The sequence below is a fragment of the Miscanthus floridulus genome, chromosome 18, assembly GCF_019320115.1.
Source record: "Miscanthus floridulus cultivar M001 chromosome 18, ASM1932011v1, whole genome shotgun sequence".
Classification (NCBI taxonomy): domain Eukaryota; kingdom Viridiplantae; phylum Streptophyta; class Magnoliopsida; order Poales; family Poaceae; genus Miscanthus; species Miscanthus floridulus.
In genome coordinates, this window is record NC_089597.1 from 30,562,137 (window position 1) to 30,586,164 (window position 24,028).

Consider the following 24,028-nt stretch of genomic DNA (forward strand, 5'->3'; position numbering starts at 1 on the left):
CACAATAATAAGATACCACCAGACTACACTAGGGTTGAGGTGCATACTGTGAAGCCTGAGTTCATGTAGTGGAGGATAGACTACGCAACTCCTAAGGGGCTGGTGTTACTCAAAGATGTAATGGGGCAGTTCATCCTCTAGTACAAACGGGACATTATATTGACTGCTTCTTCGCCGCCTCCCCCTCTCCCAAATTTAGAGTAAGTTGTTGAGGTCGGGGAGATATTTTCACCGTCTTGTGACCACCACAATCCTAAGATGCCACATTCTTCCCCGCCTCCTAGCGAGCATGTGCTTGATGAGATTCCACAACCTTCTCTAGCTCATACCGAGCAAGTGCATCATGAGATACCACAATCTTCTCAATAAGCACAGCCGATACATGAACAACGAGTGCCTCCTGAAGAAGGTGATGCACAAGAAGATGAGGACATGCCTGATTGGGAACTTCGAAAGAAGCATCCAATCACCATAAGGCCAGTTTATGTTCCGATCAAAGACGTCTCATCGGTGTCCAAGTGATTTTCCCATGACCAGTTCAAGCCTGAGAACCAAGTTAAAAAAGTCCCATCACGGGGTTCTGAGGAGGCCGTCACTAGCAAACTCCACCAAATTGCAAAGCAGTATCCAAATATTGATGCCATCAAAGGATCAAAGGATTGCCCGAAAACATATGAAAGAGGCAAGCCCTTCCTACCAAACCGGGACATCCAGCGCCTACCACTTGGAATGAGAAGGTTCCATGATTGGTACTTGCGTGTTCTCCCAACGAGCATAGATCTCATACAAGCATGCTTCCCCACCGACACATTTGGAAGCCCAGCCGAGAAAATTATCTTTGACTTTAATGACATGCAAACATGCTTTCACCTGGGAGAAATGGAGATGAATCTAATTCGCACATGGTGCCTGTAAGTCCTTGTCCTCCCGATATGATATGAATGTAATCTTTGAATTTTGTTGTAACTAACCCACGCCGTGATTTGTAGAATGCAAGTGCACATTGTCAAACAAATACCAAGTGTGAAAGCCGGGTATGTAGACCCTCAAGCTATAGCCCAAACAAATTTTAATTACCCTAAACGGTGGACACTGGATGCCAAAAAGCTAGCTGCTGCAAAGACTCTTCGGGAGAAAGAGCGCATCCGTACGGCGAAACTAAGGAAAGAGTCCCTTAAGGTTACTGCATACATTGCCCTGGCTTTCAAAAATCTCCAACAACACTCTACTATATGGCTACCATACAACTTTGAGTAAGTTCAACTCTATACTTAAAGCTTTGTTCGATATATTTTATTCGATGGAAAAGAGCTTATTTAGTTCTATGATTAAATCCATGCAGTAACCACTGGATTTGTATAGCCGTCGATGTCGGGAGGAGCATGGCATGGATCTTTGATTCATTAGATAGGGACACGGTGACATACAAAGACTTCATATCGATTCTCAAGACGTATACGTATCGACAATCCTCATTAGCTTATATGTTTGTATACATACTTGTAACGTTCACTTTTGGATACTAACAAGTTGTATTTGCTAAAATAATTCGAACATGGCATTTAGGTTCTATGTCATTAATCATCATGGAAGGCATGATCCAGCAAGGAAGGAAAAGTTGGCTATAAAAACACTATGTGCGGTAAGTGTAACTTACTTCTTCAGTACTCCGTTACATGGTTGTCAAAAGCATTACTTAACATTTTTCATATGCAAAACACACAGTGCCCCAAGCAGAAGCCTGGGAGTGTACATTGTAGATACTATATATGTTCTATGATGAGTAACACCGGTGCCTACAGGAGACACCCCTTAAGGGTAAGTTTGAACCTCTTCACCCGTAGTATAAAAACTTTGTACATGGTATAAAATACTAAACCGAAACTTGTTCTCTTGTAGTGGAGAGAAGAGAAAGAAATGAAAAGAGACCCATACAAGGATGACCAACTCTTAGAGCTCGTCGGCGACCTTTGCAACTTCATATTGAACTAGATTGTACACGTCAGAGGCGTCTACCATGACCGAGAGTCTGAGTTAGGTACAAATCCTCAGTACCAACACCTTCGTGAGACTGAAAGGCTAGCTCTAGGACGTTGATAACAATATGTATGGAATTTGTATATTTAATGATGGATTGTATATATTCTTGTGAATTGGACTTGTAATTGTAGTTTATAGAATACTCTTGTGCATGTAGTCGTGGTCGCGGGGCGTTCGGTAACGCGAACGCGGTTCGGAACGTTGGTCGTGGGGCGTTTGGCAACGCGAATGCTGGTCGCGGGGCGTTCGGCAACGCGAACGCGGTTCGAAACATTGGTCGCGGGGCATTCGGCAACGCGAACGCGGTTCAGAATGTTGGTCGTGGGACGTTCGGCAACGAGATTTTGAATTATAAATTTGATTTTTTTTGCGGGAAAACGTACTGTAGGGGAGATTCTAGATTGAACCGTCCCCTACAAATACCTGTTTGTAGGGGCGGCTGGTACTACAACCGCCCCTACAGATGGATTTGTAGGGGCGGCTGGTATTACAGCCGCCCCTACAGATCGATTTGTAGAGGCGGCTGGTAATACGAGCCACCCCTACAAATTCATTTGTAGGGGCGGCCTGGGAACCGCCCCTACAAATGCATGATTTGTAGAGACGGTTCGGTAGGAGCGGCTGGCCAAACCTCTCCTATAAATGGTTACGAGCCGTCCCTAAAAATTGATTCTGTAGTAGTGGTGGAGGCTCTCGATCTGACGTCGCCACTATACGCTACCAAATTTTATTATAATCGTATCCACAATCTAAAATTTAATAATTGTATCTACAAAATATGGATCATAATCTATATTATTATAATCGTATCCACAATCCAAATTTTAATAATTGAAGGTATTCCAAAGGTCATAATAAGTGCAAAAATGCACACATGATAATGAGTTCCGGCCTCATTGTCAAAAGAAAAAAAAAGGAGAGGATGCAGCACAAACACAATGCATCGGCCATTGATTGACCTGTTTGTTTAACTTGACCACTGCTTAAAGGCCAGCATCTTTGGGAGAAGAGAAAAAGGGAACATCTATGTATCACTATCAGAAACATAACTGTCGTCGAGTCACCGGGAGTGTTCAGGCGTTTTTTCTAGTGTGGTGGAGCCGTCGAGCCGAGGAGGAGCTGCGTGGGCGTGCGACCTTTTCACCCCACGAAATCACGTACTGGCACACGAGCCGTTGTGCTAGCTGTTACTTTTTGGTGGAATCATGTAAGGTTCCAATTTCAGTATATATATTCAAGGCAATCATGCACTCACGACTACACGAGCAAGGTTGCTTTATTCTAGCATGCCCGTCCCCCCGATCGATACATATATGTCTCTGTCTCTCCCTTCAGGCACCAAGATTTTTGAAGTCTAGGAACATTTTGTATTTGTGTGCTAGTACCAGTTGTCACCTGTCGCTGTTACAGGGACAATTACATATAACAGGAAAGCTCAGAAAAGTAAAAAAAAAAATGCGGGAGATAAACAGCACTACTTACTAAGGAACGGCAGCGAAGGCGGGAGGCAAGAAAAAGGAGCAGAGTGAAGTGAGAATTTGAGGTGGAAAGGCGCTAAAACGAAGAGTTTTGAAGAGAAAGATCCGGGGGTTCAGAAAAGGCACACCGACCACCAAGTTCGATCATACTCCTGCAACTATATATTATAGCATTATCATAGCAAAGTAGCATGGATGTAAATGGAGAGAAGCTTAGTAAAATGCTGAAAGAGAATGACCGTACTACATAATTAGATATCACTGTCGGCCTCATCACTGCCGAATTTTAAAAACCAATAGTGAAACCGACGGGGATAGGACCAACCGACACTGATATTCATGTATTCACTGTCGGTTCATATCACTGTCGGTTTTAGCTAAGAACCGGCAGTGATATTGGGTCATTACTGTCAGTTTTATATAAGAACCGACACTGATACTATCACTATCGGTTCGTGGCTTGAACCGACGGTGATATGCTGCAATAAAACTTTATAAGTTTCTCATATGATGTCTGATGAAGACAAACTTTTATATCAAAGTTGTAATACTCGACGAGATCTACAACTTTGTAGTTCAAACTTTTTTAATTTGAGATCGTTTGTATGTCCAAATATTTTCATTTGAAATAATCTATCTAACGAAAATTATGTTTGATTTCTAAAATTTAAAATTTAAAATTTTCAAACAGTCTCAGATGGAGAAATGCCCAAAACAAAAGTTGTAGATTTCAAAAAGTTATGCAACTTTGTAATTAAAAACTTTTCCATTTGAGATCATTTACTACTTGAAAATGCTATTTCAAATTAAAATTTAAAATTATTGAAGAACTCTGATTTCTCTTTTTAATCTCTGGCTAAAATTTGTAACTAGTCTTTCTCCCTCATACTAACTTCCAATTTGATGATTTTTTTTTTCTAAAAATTTCTAAAATCATGCTCTATCAATTTATTATGTTCTTACCGCTATTATTTTATCCATCTTTTCATGTGACTTTGTTTTATCTATTTGAATTTTAAATTTAAAAAAATGACAACTTCAAACATCATTTTGGAACACTAAATGACTACAGCTAAAAGAATTATGAACATAGAAGTTGTAGAACTTATCAAGATCTACAATTTTTATTTTGGTTATTTCTTGATCCAATAGAGTGGTAATAACATTATTCACAAAATTTACATATCTCTCTTATAGTTTCATAAACAATAAGAGGGATATGTAACATTTGTGAACAATATTACTACCACTATACGGATGAATAAATGATTAAATGACCAAAATAGAAGTTGTAGATCTCAGAAAGTTATGAAACTCTGTAGTTGACACCTTTTTAATTTGTAATCATCTTGTCAAGGAAAATTACGTCTGAATTTCTAAAATTTGAAATTTAAATTTTGTAAACGAGCTCGGATGGAGAAACTACCAAAATAAAAGTTGTAGATCCCAAAAGGTTATGAAACTTTGCTGTTAATAACTTTTTGATTTGAAACCATCTTAGGAAAACTACGTTTGAATTTCAAAAAAATTGAAATTTGAATTTTTTAAACGACCTTAGATGGATAAATAGAAAAAAACAAAATTTGTAGATCTCAAAAAGTTATGAAACTTTGTAGTTGATAACTTTTTGATTTGAAATCATCTTGTCATGGAAAACAACGTTTGAATTTCTCAAATTTAAAATTTAAATTTTGTAAACGACTTCGGATGGAGAAACTATCAAAATGAAAGTTGTAGATCTTGAAAAGTTATAAAACTTTGTAGTTGACAACTTTTTCATTTGAATTCGTTTAGGGTCCCAAATACTCATTGTAAAATTAGATAGACATAAAATATCTAGGACAAAAATCTTATTTGGACACAAACCGCTTGTAGGTGGAGTGGTTAGGGGTCGAAGACACGAAGCAGGACGATAGGGCGAAAAATCGCTTGACTTGTGACTTGCGATGGATGACCATGTGGCTGTCCAGTGGGGCCTCTCCTGGTATTAAAAAAATTATCTATTTTTCAATGAATTTTTTTGGCTTTCCTAGAAACCACATCACTGCCGGTTCATAAGAACTGGTAGCCCATATCACTGACGGTATACCACTGCCGGTTCAAAATTCATTAGCCAAGGAGGTTTTTGAACCGGACATCGATGTCGAGATATGGGGTAGAGCCTCTACTGGTCTTACAACACATCAAAGATGAGAGAGAGAGAGAGGAGTACATGGTATCCAGCGCCTACCACTTGGAACAAGAAGGTTCCATGATTGGTACTTGCGTGTTCTCCCAACGAGCATAGACCTCGTACAAGCATGCTTCCCCACCGGCACATTTGGAAGCCCAGCCGAGAAAATTGTCTTTGACTTCAATGACATGCAGACATGCTTTCACCTTAGAGAAATGGAGATGAATCTAATTCGCACGTAGTGCCTATAAATCCTTGTCCTCCCGATATGATATGAATGTAATCTTTGAATTTTGTTTTAACTAACCCACGCCGTGATTTGTAGAATACAAGTGCACATTGTCAAACAAATGTCAAGTGTGAAAGCTAGGTATATAGACCCTCAAGCTATAGCACAAATAAATTTTAATTACCCTAAACAGTGGAAGCTGGATGCCAAAGAGCTAGCTGCTGGAAAGACCCTTCGGGAGAAAGTGCATATCCGTACGGCGAAACTAAGGGAAGAGTCCCTTAAGGTTGCGGCATACATTGCCCTGGCTTTCAAAATTCTCCAACAGCACTCTACTATATGGCTACCATACAACTTTGAGTAAGTTCAACTCTATACTTAAAGCTTTGTTCGATATATTTTATTCGATGCAAAAGAGCTTATTTAGTTCTATGATTAAATCCATGCAACAACCACTTGATTTATTAACAATATGAGTTTCTGTCAGGAATCGTCGATTTCTTCTTCATCGACACAACCCCATTTCAGCTCAAGTATTGGATTGATCCAGAAGAAGACCACTATGACTGGAGGGAAGTCGCGCCTAGAGAAGCCTACATCGTGTTGAGATGGAAAAGATCATCTAGGGTTAGATCTAGCGGGTTCTCTTTACTGTGAATACGATATCGAGAGTAGAGAGACAGAGAGGAATAGAAGAAGAACGTGTCAAACCTGACACCGCAGAGGGAGATGGTCCAGAAGCCGTCATCTCGTTCGTCGGTGAAGTCTGCGCACGGGCAACGACGTTTGGGGAAGAGGTCAATGAAGTCATCGATGCCGGTGGAGCGGGACAACGTGGCTGGTGGCTTCCTGTCACTGGCTGCGTCCCTCTCTGATCGGGATTAGGGTTTAGGTTTCGGTGGAGAGCTCGGCTCACTGTAAACCTCGTACACAGAGCCGCCGGCCCCCACCTTTATATATAGCACAGTGTGGCAGGGGCCCTCCAGCCATAGTGGGCTGGGCGCCCCCGATCAGGACGCGGATCAAAGGCCCAACTGGGCCATTGGGCCCAGTTTAGGATTAGAGATCAATCTAACAATCTCCCCCTTGATCTCCTACCATCTTTCAATTTCATATCATTTACTTTTATTCATTCCACTACAGATTAGCGCATAGAGCATGTTTCATCATCACTGTCAATTGCCGATAGATTTAACAACTACAACACACCACTCTGTTCTGAAATAGATACTTAACTTTGGGCCTTCTTTTGTCCAGGAATTATAGGCTTTCAATTAAACCCATGCCGGCTATATGTTCTCTGAACACGTTGGGTGGTAATCCTTTTGTAAGCGGATCCGCGAGCATCTTTTTGGTACTTATATGCTCAAGACTTATGACATGATCCCAGACTTTATATTTCACAACATAATACTTTATGTCAATGTGTTTGGCAGCACCACTTGACTTATTGTTGTGAGCATACTGTACTGCCGGATTATTATTGCAGTATAACTTAAGTGGTCTATAGATGTCGTCAATCACCTTCAAACCGGGTATGAACTTCTTTAGCCAGTTCACCTGCCCCGTTGCCTCATAACACGCTACAAACTTGGCATACATTATGGACAATGTAGTGACGGTTTGCTTTGAACTTTTCCATGAAATAGCTCCTCTGCAAGAGTGAATACATATCTAGATGTGGATTTTCTATTATCTCTCGTATAATCAGAATCTGAATATCCCACTATATGGAGTGAATCTGATCTTCTATACGTCATCATGAGTCTTTTCGTTCCTTGCAAATAACGCAAGATTTTTTTACTAATTTCTAGTGTTCTATTCTGGGATTGCTCTGGAATCTGCCAAGTAACCCGATAACAAATGCCAAGTCAGGGCATGTACATACTTGAGCATATTGCAAGCTTCCGACAGCTGAAGCATATGGAGCTGTTTTCATTTGATCAATCTCATACTGATTCCTGGGGCATTGAAAATCCCCATATATGTCGCCCTTGAATATATGAGCAGTTGAGAGACTACATTTGTCCATATTGAATTTCTTTAAGATCTTTTCTATGTATGCCTTTTGTGATAGTCCCAATACCCCTTACTTCTATCTCGGTGAATCTCGATCCCTAGAACGAATGAAGCTTCACCAAGATCTTTCATATCAAATTTTAAGGATAAAAACTTCTTTGTCTCTAGTAGTAGACTGACATCACTACTAGCAAGTAAGATATCATCCACAAACAGGACAAGAAAGATAAACTTCCCATTCTTAAACTTTGCATAGACAAAATTGTCCTCTACATTCTCTTTAAACTTAAAATTCCTTATTATCTTATCAAACTTCAAGTACCACTGTCTTAAAGCTTGTTTTAATCCATAAATGGATTTCTTTAGGTGGCATCCCATTCATTCTTTTCCTTCCATGATAAAACCTTTCGGTTGTGCCATGTAAACATTTCCTCCAAGTCCCCGTTGTGAAATACCGTCTTTACATCCATATGATGTAATTCTAAATCGTAATGTGTCACTAATGCCATTATGATTCTGAAGGAATCCTTAAATGAGACTGAAGAAAATATCTTATTGTAATCAATGCCTTCTCTTTGCGTAAAGCCTTTTTCCACAAGTCACGCTTTATATCTCTCTATATTCCCTTGAGAGTTAAGTTTTGTTTTATAGACCCATTTATATCCTACTATTTTGGCTCCTTTAGAAATTATTTCCAAGTCACAAACTTTATTGGCATTCATAGATTTCATTTCATCTTCCATGGCCTCAAGCCACTTTGATAAATGATCACTTCTTATGGCTTCTTCAAATAAGGTGGAATCATCCTCCATTTGAAATTCCTCGGTGTTGTATACTTCATAGTCAACAGGAATAGCTGATTTTCTAACTCTTTGAGACCTTCTAGGGGCCTCCACATTTGGCACATCTTCTGTTTGATGCTGTTGTTGCTCCCCCTCATGTGTGGCAATAGGTTCTACAGGATCCTGAAGAACAGGTTCCTCATCATCATTCATTATTGCCACAGGTGGAATAACAATAGGTGCTGGCACCACAGTATCTTGCATTGTTGGTGCAGCGATAGCAGGTAGTGAGAAAAATGGCTCATGAATCATCGGAGTGGGTGCATACACCCGCTTCTCTTCAAGGTCAATTTCTCGAGCTACCATGCCCCCCTCATCATTTCATCCTCTAGGAAGACAATATGTCTCGTTTTCACAAACTTTGTATGTCTGTCTAGACAGTAGAAACAAAAACATTTTGACTTTTCTGTGTAGCCAATGAAATGGCAACTTACTATTTTGGGATCTAGCTTCCCAATGTTTAGGTTAAATACTTTAGCCTCAGGAGGACTCCCCCCTACACACGTAAGTGGTTTAGTGAGTGTACTCTTCCTGTCCACAACTCATACGGTGTTTTGGGCACCGACATACTTGGTACTCTATTGAGAATATGAATGACGGTTTTTAACACCTCCATCCTTAGGCTCAACGGCAAGGTGGAGTAACTTATCATACTACGCACCATATCCATCAGGGTACGATTACGTCTTTTATCTACTCCATCCTGCTGAAGTTCGCCTAGTGTAGAATACTGGGCTACTATGCCATTCTCCTGTAAGAACCTTGCAAAAGGTCCAGAAACTTGGCCATATGGGGTATGCCGACCGTAGTACTCCCCCCATGGTCAGACCTGACTATCTTAATCTTTAGATTATGTTGGTTTTCAACTTCGGCCTTAAATATCTTAAATTTATCCAATGCTTTTGTTCTTTCTTTGATTGGATAAATGTAGCCATAACGGGAGTAATCATCTGTGAATGTTATGAACAAATCATAACCATCCACCCTCTTTATAAAAACAGACCACAAATGTCTGTGTGAATAATCTATAAAATTCCTATGCTTTGTTTGACATCTTTCTTAATTTTCTTTATATACTTTCCTTTAATGCATTCTCTGCATTGTTCTAAATCTAAGAAATCTAATGAAGAAAGAATATCATTCTTAACTAGTCTTTCTATTCTCCCCCTCGAAATATGGCCTAAACAACAGTGCCATAATTTTGACGACGCATCGTGAGGTCTCTTTTGTTTTCTGTTTACATCCGCAGACGAGGATACATTCTCATTGTCGCACGCAACGTTTCCATCATCGCATACAACATTCACATCATCACGTAGTGATAACAAATAAAGCTCATTTTGTAAGATAGCAAGACCAACACATGCATTATTAAATGTTATCTTACATTTGCCATTTCCAAAATGGCAATCATATCCATCATTGTCCAAGCATGAAACACTAATCAAGTTTCTCTGTAAAGAGAGAACATAAAGTACATCTCTAAGTAAAAGTGTGAAGCCATCATCAAGCTCTAGAGAAAGATCGCCAACGGCTTCAACATCTGCTTAGACTCCATTTGCAACTTTAACGTGTCTTCCTCTTCTTTGCATAATCCTTATCGAATGGAATCCCTGTAAGGAATTAGCAACATGAATAGTTGTACCTGAGTCAATCCACCAAGTAGATTTCAATTACTGTACATATAGGGATTCATTTATGAACATAATAATGTTCTCACCTTTCTTTGCCCTGATCAACTTTAAGTAATTGGGACAATCTTTCTTATAATGTCCCGTCTTCTTGCAATAGAGACACTAGTCTTTCTCTACTATGAACTTGTTCTACTGAGGCTGATGCAGCATGGGACCATTTTCCTTTGACTTTGAGGAGGAGTTAGTATTATTATTCTTTTTCTTATTGTCTTTCACATAATTGATAGTGCCACCATTGGTAGCTTTCATTCTCTCCTTCTCTTGCACACACATAGCCATGAGCCTCTCTGAGTCCCACTTCTCGGGCTATATGTTGTAGTTGACAATAAAAGTGTCAAATTCCTTTGGCAAGGAAGCAAAAAAACAGATGGAAAAGGAACTCTTCTTTGAGAGCCAGATCCATTGGTTTTAGCTTGGATGCCAAATTGCTCATCCTTAGTATGTGCTCTCTTATGCCACCATTTCTAGAGTACCTCTCTATCACCAGTTGTTTTATCAGCTGGGTAGCATATGTCTTTGAAGAGCCAGTGAATTGACTCTTTATTCTATCGAGGTACTCGGTGACCGTGTCACACTCTAGGATTGAGCCCATAATTATAGGCTCAATCGTGTTCTTTATCACAACCAAACATTTCTTGTTGGCAGTGACCTACTTCCTATGCTTAAGGTCATAGGACATCTTTTGGGATTCAAAATCCCTTTCTCTAGTTGTTCAAGCGGCATCAGCCTCGCTTGTCTCCCTCACCGGTGCCACAGGCTCAGTGGGACATGATGAGGTGACTATCTAGTCCACCTCAGCCAAGATAAAGGCTAGGTCAATCGTTTTCTTCCACTCTATATAGTTGTCACCTTTGAGAGTGGAGATCTCTTTAATACGACTCATCAAGTTGTATCCACCTGAAAACACAATTCATATAGAGTGAGAACATAAATAATAACAACAATTGCATGCCTTGATTCCAACGTTAGTCAAAATTAAAACATACAACTGTTTATACATTAAATCTACATCACCGTTGGGCAGAAATAAAAATAATGCATAAAATCATTAAAATTACAATATTGTTATTAACAACATTGGTCAGAAAATAACAACATCATAATCATGTCAAAATCTTTTTTTCTCCAATTAAATATCACGTCGGTTCAAAATAACTAGAGAATAAACTATTTCTTTAGCAGCAAAAAACATAAAAAAATTCATTATCTATTTTTCAGAAGCATTAAACATTTCTTAACTATTCCCTAAAAAATTATCCCGTTGGTCAAATTTTAACAAAGATATTAAACTAGACAAAATTCATCGAAATATGCTTCTGAAAAATTAAATAAACTTGAAACTTTAGTGACTGTTCATTCTAGCCCAGCCTACAGCAATAGTAACTGGCCTAGCATCACATGTGGCCTGCACAGCGACAGCGCAGCCCATGCCCAATTCATGCCCGCGTGCACTCGCAGCGCCTCCCCCGTGCCTAGGCCACAACCTAGGCCTGGACCGGGAAAGTTCTCACCTGCCTGGGCCAATTCTGGCCCAATCAATCTGAGGCATCCACATTGATCCGATGGCCGAGCAATGATGTCGCCGGATCACCCCCCCCCCCCCGGCCGTGGCTGCCCCTGAAACCCTAGACATTTCGCATTCTTCCCTTTCTCTCTTCTCAGCGCAGCAGCCCTCAGCGTAATGAGCAGCAGCGGTGACCGAGCGACATGGCGCCATTGATGGCCCCTTCGTCGGCGCGCGCTCCCCACATGGGTGAGCGCACCGCCATCGAGCAGACTAGTGGCTACGCCCTTGGTTGGAGCTCACACAACTTGGCTGTCTTCCCGCATGCCAGCGAGGTGGCGACGTGGTGCACTGCGAGGTAGGCGCCTTCCCCTTTTCCCCTTTTCTTCATCTCCTTTTGGATCTTCTTCTCTGTTCTTCTTGGATTTCATCTGATTAGGGAATAGGGTTAGGGTTAAGTCCAGTTAGGGTTAGGGTTTGACTCACTGGGTTTGAGCTCGATTTTGGGTTCATCTTGAAGCCAAGTCCCTCTTCTTCTTACTGCTTTCCTTCACCCTGTTTAGGGTTTGGGTTTGGTGACCCTCATCTTTTCTCAGATCCAAATGGATCTAATCTGTTTCTTACCCCTGACATGATCTACATCTAGACAGAGGGTTCCAATAGGCTAGATCTATTCTCAGTGAGGCTCTGATACCATTGTTGAGATCAAAAAGATCATCTAGGGTTAGGTCTAGCAGGTTCTCTTTACTGTAGGGTTATGAGGATGCTACGCTAGCCGGAAAACAAAAATTTTGACCTCATAAACTAGGATCTACTGCTTGTTATAGATCATGGGATTACCACTAGACGCACAGGTGCAGCAGAAGCGACTCGATGTAGTGGAACATGTCGTAGCCGTGCCGTGCAGTTGCGAGGTCGTCCGTCCGTCCATCCCCTTCGTGTGGTTCATCCTTGTGCTCCACATGCAGCACCTCCAAGGTATCCACACGTACAAGGAGGAAGCGTTGCGCCTCCGGACTGCTAGGTCCGTGAGGAGCAACAGGCATGAGCGTAGGATGGGCGGCAGCTGCTGCCAAAAGGCATGGATTGCTTAGCCCCGTTGCCCACCCCACATATTTATAGGCGTCCCTAATGAGCTCCCAAGTTGGAGGCCCATTAGTAACCCTAAGCCTTGTCTAACTCGGATCCAATCAGAATTAGGCTTCTAGCCCCTTAAGCGTGCGACCTTATGGGTTCACGCACACATAGACATGGCCCGAGTACTCCTACTCGGCCATTAGTTGATAGCGGCCTCTAGCAAGGCATGTCAACTCCTATGTGTACGCAAAGATCATATCAGACGAACCACCACAAAACCACATACTTGGTATTCCCTTGCCTCACGATATTTGGTCCAACTCATAGGTTAACACTTAACCCAAGCACGGCCTTGCATTTCTTGATCTAATCATTAGAGTGATCCAGTGATATCTCTCTCATATAGAGAGGGACAAATTCCATCTTGATTGCCTATGTCTCATAGCATGTTTCCCGACAAACCCGAAAACCACCTTTATAACTACCCTGTTACGGAGTAGCGTTTGATAGTCCCTGAGTAGGTCATTTCACATCTTGAATACATACAACAATCTTAGGTCTAAGGACATAACGTACATGATGTGAATAGAGATAATAACGACATCTCACATTGGGTCAGTCTAGCCTCATGTCATACATGTGCCCATATTATTAGTTTGGCATCTCCATGTCTATGACTTGTGAAACATAGTCATCAACTAATAATGTGCTGATCCATTATTCATGTGTGTCCACACACAAACTCTGACCAGGGACAATATTAGAATAACCATTCAAGTAAAAGAGTTTCACAAATAATTCACATAATTGCTAATCGATACAGGTTGTCTTTAATGGAAATTCAATGAACTCATAATATATCATGGATACAAGGCAATATAATCATCTCTATGATTATCTCTAGGGCATACTCCCAACATTTACTGTGAATGCGATATCAAGAGTAGAGAGATAGAGAGGAATAGAACAAGAACGTGTCGAACCTAACACCCCAGAGGGAGATGGTCCAGAAGCCGCCATCTCGTTCGTCGGTGAAGTCTACGCACGGGCAGCGATGTTTAGGGAAGAGGTCAATGAAATCATTGACATCGGTGGAGTAGGGCGGCGTGGCTGGTGGCTTCCCGTCACTGGCTGGGCCCCTCTCTGATCAGGATTAGGGTTTAGGTTTTAGTGGGGAGCTCGGCTCATAGTAAACCTCGTACACAGAGCCACCAGCCCCCACCTCTATATATAGGATAGTGTGATAGGGGCCCTCCAGCCCTAGTGGGCTAGGCACCCCTGATCAGGGTGTGGATCAAAGGCCCAACTGGGCTGTTGGGCCTAGTTTGGGATTAGAGATCAATCTAACACATCGAACATCTCCTAAATGTGCATATATATGCATGCACTACTACATGTCTTCATCTAATTAATCTGGGCAGAGCAAATCAATCCACTATTTTCGTCTATAATTGCAGAATCTATCATGCATGATACATAATGAGTTAACATGACGACCAGTGTGTTTAAACTTTAAACAGCTAATCCTCTAGGATATGGATGGTGCAACAAAGAAATCAAGAGTGAGATGGAAGGTAGCCATAGGTCACCACATGATGAGGAGCGTGAGTGCCCATGGCGACACCCTAGAGCTCCTCCAGCTTCTTCTCCCCATGCTTAAGGAGAACCGCGTCGACCTCTACATCAACGGCCATGATCACTGCTTGGAGCATATCAATAGCAGGGACAGGTAGAGGTGGATTAGTTCAGAATCCGATCCTCTGCTACCTTATTGTTTATTAATCACGCATGAAATTATGCAAATTAAATGATAATTCTACTGCTGCAATCCAATCTAGTTCTTCACCAGTGGAGGTGGGTCCAAGGCATGGAGAGGCATCCTCCGACCCAACGATGACAAGCTCGAGTTCTTCTACGATGGGTAAGGCTTCATGTCCCTAGAGGTGGATGCTAACAGGGCCCATGCCATCTTCTATGACATCCATGGGCAGGCATTGCACAATTGGAGCTTGAGCAAAAGCAATCGGCAGTAGGTTGTTCAGTGCTCTACTCTTGTTTCTCAGGAATAAGGACCATTGATATGGCTTTAGATGGATTAGGCTCCTTGCTACAGTGCTCAAATCTAGAAACAGTTACTTCACTAGTTCTTGATAGAACTGATAGAACCTCGAGGTGCAGATATAGCAGATAGAATTTGACTTAGAAAATACCTTGTTAAGTACCTCATTGAAAGGCAGTCACAGCCATGGCACCACCGATGAGGTAGCAGCGACGTGGAGGCATGGTCCAGCGGCGGCGGCAAAGGCGATGGCACCTCCTATCGCTCACAGCACACCCTCTCGATTGATCTAGGGTTAGACTCGGTGGGGAACTAGCGGCAGCAGTGAACCTTGTACCTTGTGCCTGGCCTCCACCTTCCCCTTTATAGTGTTGCGTGATAGGGGCCCATCAGCTAGGAGAATGGCTAGGCACCCCTGATCAGGGCATGGATCAAGGGCCCAATTGGCTATTGGGCCAACTAGTGGAGATCAATCTAACATTCTCCCCCTTGATCTCACCTTATGACTTAAACTTAACTTACTTTATCTTTTTCTCATTCTATCGCAGATCAGTGCATAGAGCGTGTCTCATCGTCATGGTCAGTTGCCATTAGATTAAATAGCTACAATGCACCTCTCTATTTTAAAATAGATTCTCAACTAGGCCCTTAGTATCTAGAAACCATAGACTTTCCCATAAACCCATGTCGACTGTATGTTCTCTGAATGCAATGGGTGGTTAGCCTTTGGTAAGCGAATCCACAAGGACTTGCTTGGTACTTATATGCTCAATGGTTTCAAAATAATTCTAGATTTTCTCCTTTACAACATATAACTTAATGTCAATGTGTTTGGCAGCACACTTGATCTGTTGTCTTGGGAGTTAACTACTTTAAATGGTTATTGTTGTTGACTACCATTGTTAAATCTGGGTACATATTTCCTTAACCACTTTTGCCTATTTCTGAGGCCTCATGACAAGCTATACTATGGTATGCATCATTGATGACACCACAACTGTTTCATTGGAGCTTTTCCACAATAATACTCTAATCGGGAGTGTTAACAACTACTGTGGATTTCACTACATATCTTGCCAAAACTTAACATTTATACCCATAACTATTTGAGAGTACTTGTTCTTTTTTATTCAGCATGAGGCCTATGATACTTTGCAAAAATTGCAAGACATTCTTAACTCCATTCCAGTGATCTATATCTAGACTGGACTTCTGCCAAAATATCTCGGATACGTAAGCAACGTCAGGGTAAGTTCTTACTTATACATTCATTAAGCTTCTAACAGCTGAAGCATATGGAACCATATTTATTTGATCGATCTCATATCAGTTCCTAAAACACTAAAAGTTCCCAAATCTATTACCCTTGACTATAGGAGCAGGCATAGGTTTACTCACATGCATATTTTATTTCTTTAGAATCTTTTCTAAGTATGTCTTTGCAATAGTCCTAATACCCCTTTTCATCTATCTCGGTGAATTTCAATTCCTAGAACTAATGAGGCTTCACCAAGATCATTCACATTAAAACTTGAGAACAAAGACTTCTTCTTCTCTAATAGCAGATTAACATTACTACAAGTGAGTAGGATGTCATCTATACACAGGATGTGGAAAAACAATTTTCCATTCTAGAACTTCGCATAAATGCTATTGTCCTTCTCATTTTCTTTAAACCCAAACTTTCTTATCGTTCATCAACTTCAAATACTATTGTCTAGAGACTTGTTTTAACTCATAAATGGATTTGTACAGGCGGCATCCCATATGTTCTTTTTTTCATCACAAAACCTTTGGGTTGTGCCATATAATCGTTTTCATACAAATCCCTGTTGAGGAATGTCGTCTTTACATCCATCTGATGTAACTCTAAATCGTAATGTGCTAATAACACCATTATGATTCTAAAAGAATCCTTGCATGAGACTGAAGAGATAACTCTCATCATAATCTATTCATTCTCTTTGTGTAAAGCCTTTTGCTACAAGTTATGATTTATATCTTTCTACATTCTCTTTGGAGTCACATTTTGTCTTGTAGACCCATTTATAGCCTATTGTTTTGGCTCCATTAGGAATTTCTACTAAGTTCCAAACATCGTTGGTATTCATCAAATTCATTTTAGCTTCCATAGCTTCTTCAAATGAGGTGGAATCACCCTCCATTTGAACTTTCTTCACTAACATAGACTTCATAGTCATTAGAAAAACTAGTTTACTAATTATTTAAGACCTTCTGGGGCCTCAGCTACTGGCACTTTCATATGGGGTTGTTGTTGCTCTTTATTGCCAATTAACAATTGATTCTATAGGCTCCTATATCATAAGATCCTTGTTTACATTATTCATCTTCTTCAAAGAGCCAACAACAGGTGTTCTATAAGTCATACAACATCAACAGGTATTGAGAAATTCGTTGTTTTAAGAAGTGGGCATGCAGTCCTGCTTCTCTTCAAGTCATAGGGGTCTACATACCGTGCTCTCCCAGATCGTCCCATCTTTTATAAAGATAGTGTATCTTCCAATTTCTTATTTAGGTTCAATCTATTAAAACCTTATATGGCGCTTTAAGCACCGCTTTAATATCTTTGATGGTGACTACACTATCTACCTCTTGGAACTTTAAAAATCTAGGAATTTAGTTGTTTTCTGCTTAGGGGTATCATTGTTATGATGGATGGTCACATTCATCAAAATCTTTATCTCACTCAGTTTCTTACAAAATCTATATCTCACTCTTAATGAAGAGTACACATTCAACAACATCTTTATCTCACTCTTAATGAAGAGTAGTTTCTTAATTGATCTTAATTCTTACTCTTAATTCATCTCACAATTCTCCCCCTCGAAATATGGCTTGAACTATACTGCCTTAATTTCAAGAACTATTCATAAAACTGTGAACGAGGAGACACTTATGAGTTACTTTATTCACATGATTATGCCATATAAATAAAGTTATTTCTTGATCTATATAGGAGTACACTTCCCTCATTCCACTTCAAGAACTCGACGAGGTCTTTTCTTAACTGTACTTTTTCAAGTTACGCTTGCATCTTTTTCTTGTCCTTTGATTAGTATTGACCATGATGGTGCATTTGTATTGTGCCATGGTCAATACTAGGATAGCATAAGAGCTACCCAAACTTCTCTCGCTATGCGGGAAACAAAAACATATGAGTCATCACAAAACTTCTCCTATCATGTAGGATTGACTAGCATAAGTATTATGCCAAACTTCTCCCGTGTGGAATAAATCTATATATAAATTACCGTAACAAAAAATTTAGTCATGATGACTAAAACATTCACTTATACTTTATTTTCTAATTCAATCTTCCCATTGGTTCCTATTTAATTAGGAAATTAGTAAACTAACAAAAAAATGTCCTGAACTGGCTTGACTCAAGCCTTTTCATTCACTTACCCTAGCATTGCAGCCTATTGGCATGCAGCCAAGTGATCTCATCAGTTAAAAAATAAAACTTACAAAATGCTTCTGCATCAATCCACATCACCGTTGGACATAAAATAGAATTAATGCATAAAACTTATAAATTAACTTGAAAGACATATAACTACTCTTCGAAATTAAATTCTCCCGTTGGTTCGAATTTAATTAGAAGATAATCAATATTATTGCAGCGAAACACGATAATAAAATATACTCTATTAGTTCAGGGGCATTTTTTGGTCTTTATTTACTCTCTAAAAATTTGACCATGTTGGTGTAAAATTTATCAGAGATTTAAACTTTAACCTTAAATTCATTATAATATTGTTATCATCAACATTGGTTAGAAAATAACAATACCATAATTTAACATAAATAAATTGGACTACTCCTCTAATTTAAATTTTCCTATTGGTTCCAATTTAATTAGAGGATAAACATAATCATAATTTACTAAAAGTAACTACTCTTCAAATTAAATTCTCCCATTGGTTCGAATTTAATTAGAAGATAATCAGCAATGAACTTTGCAGTGGAAATATAAAAAAATGATTTATCTACTTTTCAGAAGCATTTTACTATACTCATCTACTCTCTAAACAAATTATGCCGTAGGTTCAAATTTGAGTAGTGCTCAAACATTAGAACAAATTCATCAAAATGTGCTTCTAAAAAAGATTTAAACTTAAATCAATGTTTACTGTTCGTTCAGCCTGGCCTGGGGAAATAGTCTGCTGCCCAACTGAAAGCTCTAGTTTGATTTTGGTAAATTGATGAAACCCTAAGTGCTAACCTAGTTTATCAAGTGATCATGACATAGGTAGCACATTCCAAGTGGTGAAGCAAATGAAGATCATGACATAATGATGGTGATGATCAAGTGTTTGGACTTGAAAAGAAGAAAGAGAAAAACAAAAGGCTCAAGACAAAGATATATATGGTAGGAGCCATTTTGTTTTGGTGATCGAGACACTTAGTGAGTGTGATCACATTTTGGATCAATAGCCGTACTATTAAGAGGGGTGAAACTCGTATCGAAATGCGGTTATCAAAGTGCCACTAGATACTCTAACTCATTGCATATGCATTTAGGATCTAGTGGAGTGCTAACACCCTTGAAAATGTTTGTGAAAATATGCTAACACATGTGTACAAGGTGATACACTTGGTGGTTGGCACATTTGAGCAAGGGTTATGAACTTCACCGGTGGAGTGTCCGCCTGTAGTGTGTAGACAGTTCGACGGTGCCACCACCACCCTAGACAGAAAAGACGAAGGCACTGTAAGTGACTAGACGCTGGTCTCTAAAGGACCAGCGCGTCCGGTCAGTAGCAGCACAAGAAGCGCAGCGTCGGTTATCGACCGGACGCTGGCGCTGAAATGACCGGAAGCTGGCTAGCTATGTCCGGTCACACTAACATGGTCATGCACAGGGGAAACGCTAAGTGACCGAACACTGGGTGAGTCCGGTCGAGCATGACTAGACACGTTCGATCATGAAAAATTGTCTCTGGATGCTTACTGTAAATGACCGGACGCTGAGGTCCAGCGTCCGGTACTTCACAGCAGCGCGTCCAGTCATCACTTGACCATTGAGATCAAGCACTTAGTATTTGAAGAGAGGGGACACATGGCATGCATCGCGTGACCGGACGCTGAGGTCCAGCGTCTGGTCAATATGACCGGAGCGTTTGGTCACCCGGTGTTGTGCCCAGTGAAGGGGTACAACAACTCTATTTCATGGGGGCTTCTATTTAAGCCCCATGGCTGGCTCAAGCTCACTCTCTTGGCCATTTACATTGACATAGCAACCTTGTGAGCTTAGCCAAAGCCCTCCCACTCATCTCCATCATTGATTCATCATCTTTGTGAGATTGGGAGAGAATCTAAGTGCATTGCTTGAGTGTTTGCATCTAGAGGCACTTGGTGTTCGTGTTTCGCTGTGGGATTCGCTTGTTACTCTTGGTGGTTGCCGCCACCTAGATGGCTTGGAGCAGCTAGGATCATCGAGCAGAGGGTTGTGATTATCTCCGACTCTGATTGTGGTGATTGTGAGGGGTTCTTGACCTTTTCCCGGTGGAGAGCCAAAAGGTACTCTAGTGGATTGCTCGTGGCTTGTGTGATCCTCATCTTGCGTTGGTTGTGCGGCACCCTATTGAGGGTTTGGTGTGTGATGCCAATTAGCTCATAAACCTCCAAGTGAGTGAATCACCACAATGAGGAGTAGCTTGCCAGCAAGCAAGTAAACCTCGGTAAAAAATCATTGTGTTCATCATTTGATTCCGTGGTGATTGGTCTTCATTGTTATTCATTCTTGTGATTGATTGGCTCCTTTCTTGACTTGGCGATATAACCTTCTTGCTCACTCTCATTACATTACCACTCTTTAGTATAGCTAGTTGTGAGAGCTTGTTAGTTTGGTTAGTGTGACTCTTTAGTTAGCTTTTGAGAGCACACTAACTTAGTGTAGTGTCATAGCTATTGTGTGGATAGAAACTATATAAACTAGAATTATGGTAGGTGGCTTGCTATTTTATTAGGCTAGCGCAACACTTACTTCTCCTCATAATTATCTAACTGGTTTATTAAGTGTTGTTGTAGAAATTTTTAATAGGCTATTCACCCCCACCCCTCTAGCCATTAGGACCTTTCACCAGCCCACAGCAGCAATGCATGGCCCATTCGCATGAGTGCACAACACCTCCCCCGCGCCCAGGCTACAACCTAGGTCTAGGCTAGGAATTCACTCGCTCGCCTGGGCCAAATCTGGCCTGACTCACTCTAAGCCATCGATCGTAATCAGATGGTTGTCTAGCCATCTCGACGGATCAAAACCGCCCAAGGCCAGCTCTCCCTGAAACCCTAACTTCATTTGCTTCTCCCCTTTATCTCTCTACACCACGTGCATCACAGCGACGGCTGACCATGGTGGCTAGGGAAGAAGTGGTGGCACCACCATGGGGCCCCTCACCGATAAGCATGCTCTCCCGAGGCTGAGCGTGCCGCCATTGAGCAGCATTGTGACGTTGCCCTTGACTCCAAGCTCGAGGCGGAGGGCCACGCGATGGAGTGACCTCCCTGTTTGATGGCTCGGATCTCTGCCAGCTTGGTGGTAGTGCCTTCATTCCTTCTCAAATGACGGTAGCGCTAGCAATGAGTGCCTAGGTAGGTCCCCTCCCACACTACAACTTCTATTGTTGGGTTAGGGTTAGGGTTAGGGTGAGGGTTTGATCCGAATCGAATCGAATCACCTCCTTTCCTTCTAAGGTAGAAGATGGTGGCACCATTGTGGATCCCTTCACTGGAGCTCACGTGCGTCCATCACGTGGCTCCATCGAATGGTCTCACGGCGGTGCCCATATGTCGAAGTCCGCACACACAGAGGAAAAGTAGCGATGGTGCTATGTGGCTCTCTTCCCATACGCCGTCGAAGCGGCGGCACGGTCTTTCTCCTACACAACGGCAGTGGTTATAGCAGTGGAGGAGCTCTTGTGAGCCCCCCTTTCTAGATCTACACCCTAGAAGCCCTAGCTCTGATACCATTGATAGAACTGATAGAACCTCAAGGTGCAGATCTAGTTGGTAGAACTTGACTTAGATAATACCTTGTTAAGTACCTCATCGAGAGGCAGTCGTGGCCATGGCGCCACCGTCGAGGTAGTAGTGACATGGAGGCGTGGTCCAGTGGTGGCGGCGAAGGCAATGGCACTTTCTATCGCTCACAGCATACCCTCTCGATCGATCTAGGGTTAGACTCGGTGGGGAACTGGCGACAGCAGTGAACCTTGTACCTTGCGCCCCGTCCCCCACCTTCCTCTTTATAGTGTTGCGCGACGGGGGCCCATTAGCTAGGAGAACGGCTGGGCGCCCCCAATCAGGGCATGGATCAAGGGCCCAATTGGCCGTTGGACAAACTGGTGGAGATCAATCTAACAATTTTTAGTTACTATTTTAAAAATAAACATAAAAAGGACTCCTTACTACAATATTGTATGCATAGAAAAACGATAAACCAGAGCTACACCAAATAAATGTGTCGGGTTCATAAACCTAGGGTCCCTCATGGACCTGCTTCCTAGCAAAAGCTCAGCCCAAAAGACGATGTTGCAAAGGACGCGCAACTCCTGGGCCAGCCCAAAAACCTAACGATAGGCCAGAAGGATGATCCCATCTCTAACTAGAAGGCCTGGCCAAGAGGAATGGCACCCGCTTCTGACTCTGGCCTGCCTCTCTGACCAGAAGGCCTGGCTGAGAACGAACAGCGCTCGCTTCTGACTCTGGCCTACCTCTCTGACTGAAAGGCCTGGCCAAGGAGGAACATCGCTCGCTTCCAACTCTGGCCCACGTCTCCGACCAGAAGGCCTGGACAAACACCGCTTCTGACTCTGACCCGCCTTTCTGATCGGGGATGCACCGAACCTCTACTTACAACTCTTCTCCAACTGGGACAGTCGGAGCCGACTGGGACCAATCAACTGGGGACGCTCGCTCAGTGAGAACCTAGGAAACGGATGGAGCAAGTAAGGCAGGGCGATAAGTCAACCGTAATATCAAGGATCATACCGTGTACACCTATAGTACCAACATGACATGATAGAAGGGTGCCCTGCAACCTTCTGGGCATATCAGAACCTAGGCAGTGTTGTGGGCGCCGATGTTTTGCCCTATAGTGTTATGGGTGCCATCAATCCCCATACCAGGCAAACACGGTAAGACCCCCCACACACCTCTAAACATGGTAAGACCCCCCACATGACTCTAGGCATCAATAGTGTTATGGGCGCCATCATTTGCCATACATGGTGAATGTGGTAAAAACCTCCCACATGCATCTAACATAAATAGTGTTGTGGGCGCCTACAATTATCATTGTACTCGACAGTGTGGGCAACAAGACTTAGTAGCATACGTGAACTCTCCCTCTCTCACTTGTAAGGCCATCCCCTTCATCTATAAAAGGGGATGCGCTCTCTCCCAATATGGAGGATTCAATGGATCAACTCTCAGACGATTTAGCCACCAGCGGATCGAACAACTCCTCAGTCAATCAATCACACAGATACACAGTGCACTTGCTCAAATACTTAGGGCACCTAGGAGCTCCCATCACTCTTGATCCTTTAGTCCAGGGTCTGATGGGGCCTCTTGCACCCCCCATCTTTCTCTCTCATGTTTGTAACCCCACATCAAACTTTGAGTACCTGGGCTCAGGAATAAAGTCAATGACTGACTCAAACTAGACGTAGGGCACGTTGCTTGAACTAGTATAAACCCTATATCATTGAGTGCTAGGCCACATCCGATCACAACATACGGCAAAACTACAAAATTTATGTGTTGGTCACTTTCTGCACTGATAGTTGGCGTCGTTCGTGGGGAAGACATCGTACGTTCATGCTTTTTTGGTCATCGGATGGCCTACTTTTCTGCCATCTTGGCCATGGCGGGCTCAAGCAATAC

General features: G+C 41.8%; 1 pseudogene; it reads left to right on the top strand.

Moving 5' to 3' along the window:
- Window positions 1-15,125, top strand: part of LOC136523594 (purple acid phosphatase 17-like) — a 28,384-nt pseudogene extending 13,259 nt beyond the window's left edge.
- Window positions 15,126-24,028: the final 8,903 nt, after the last annotated feature.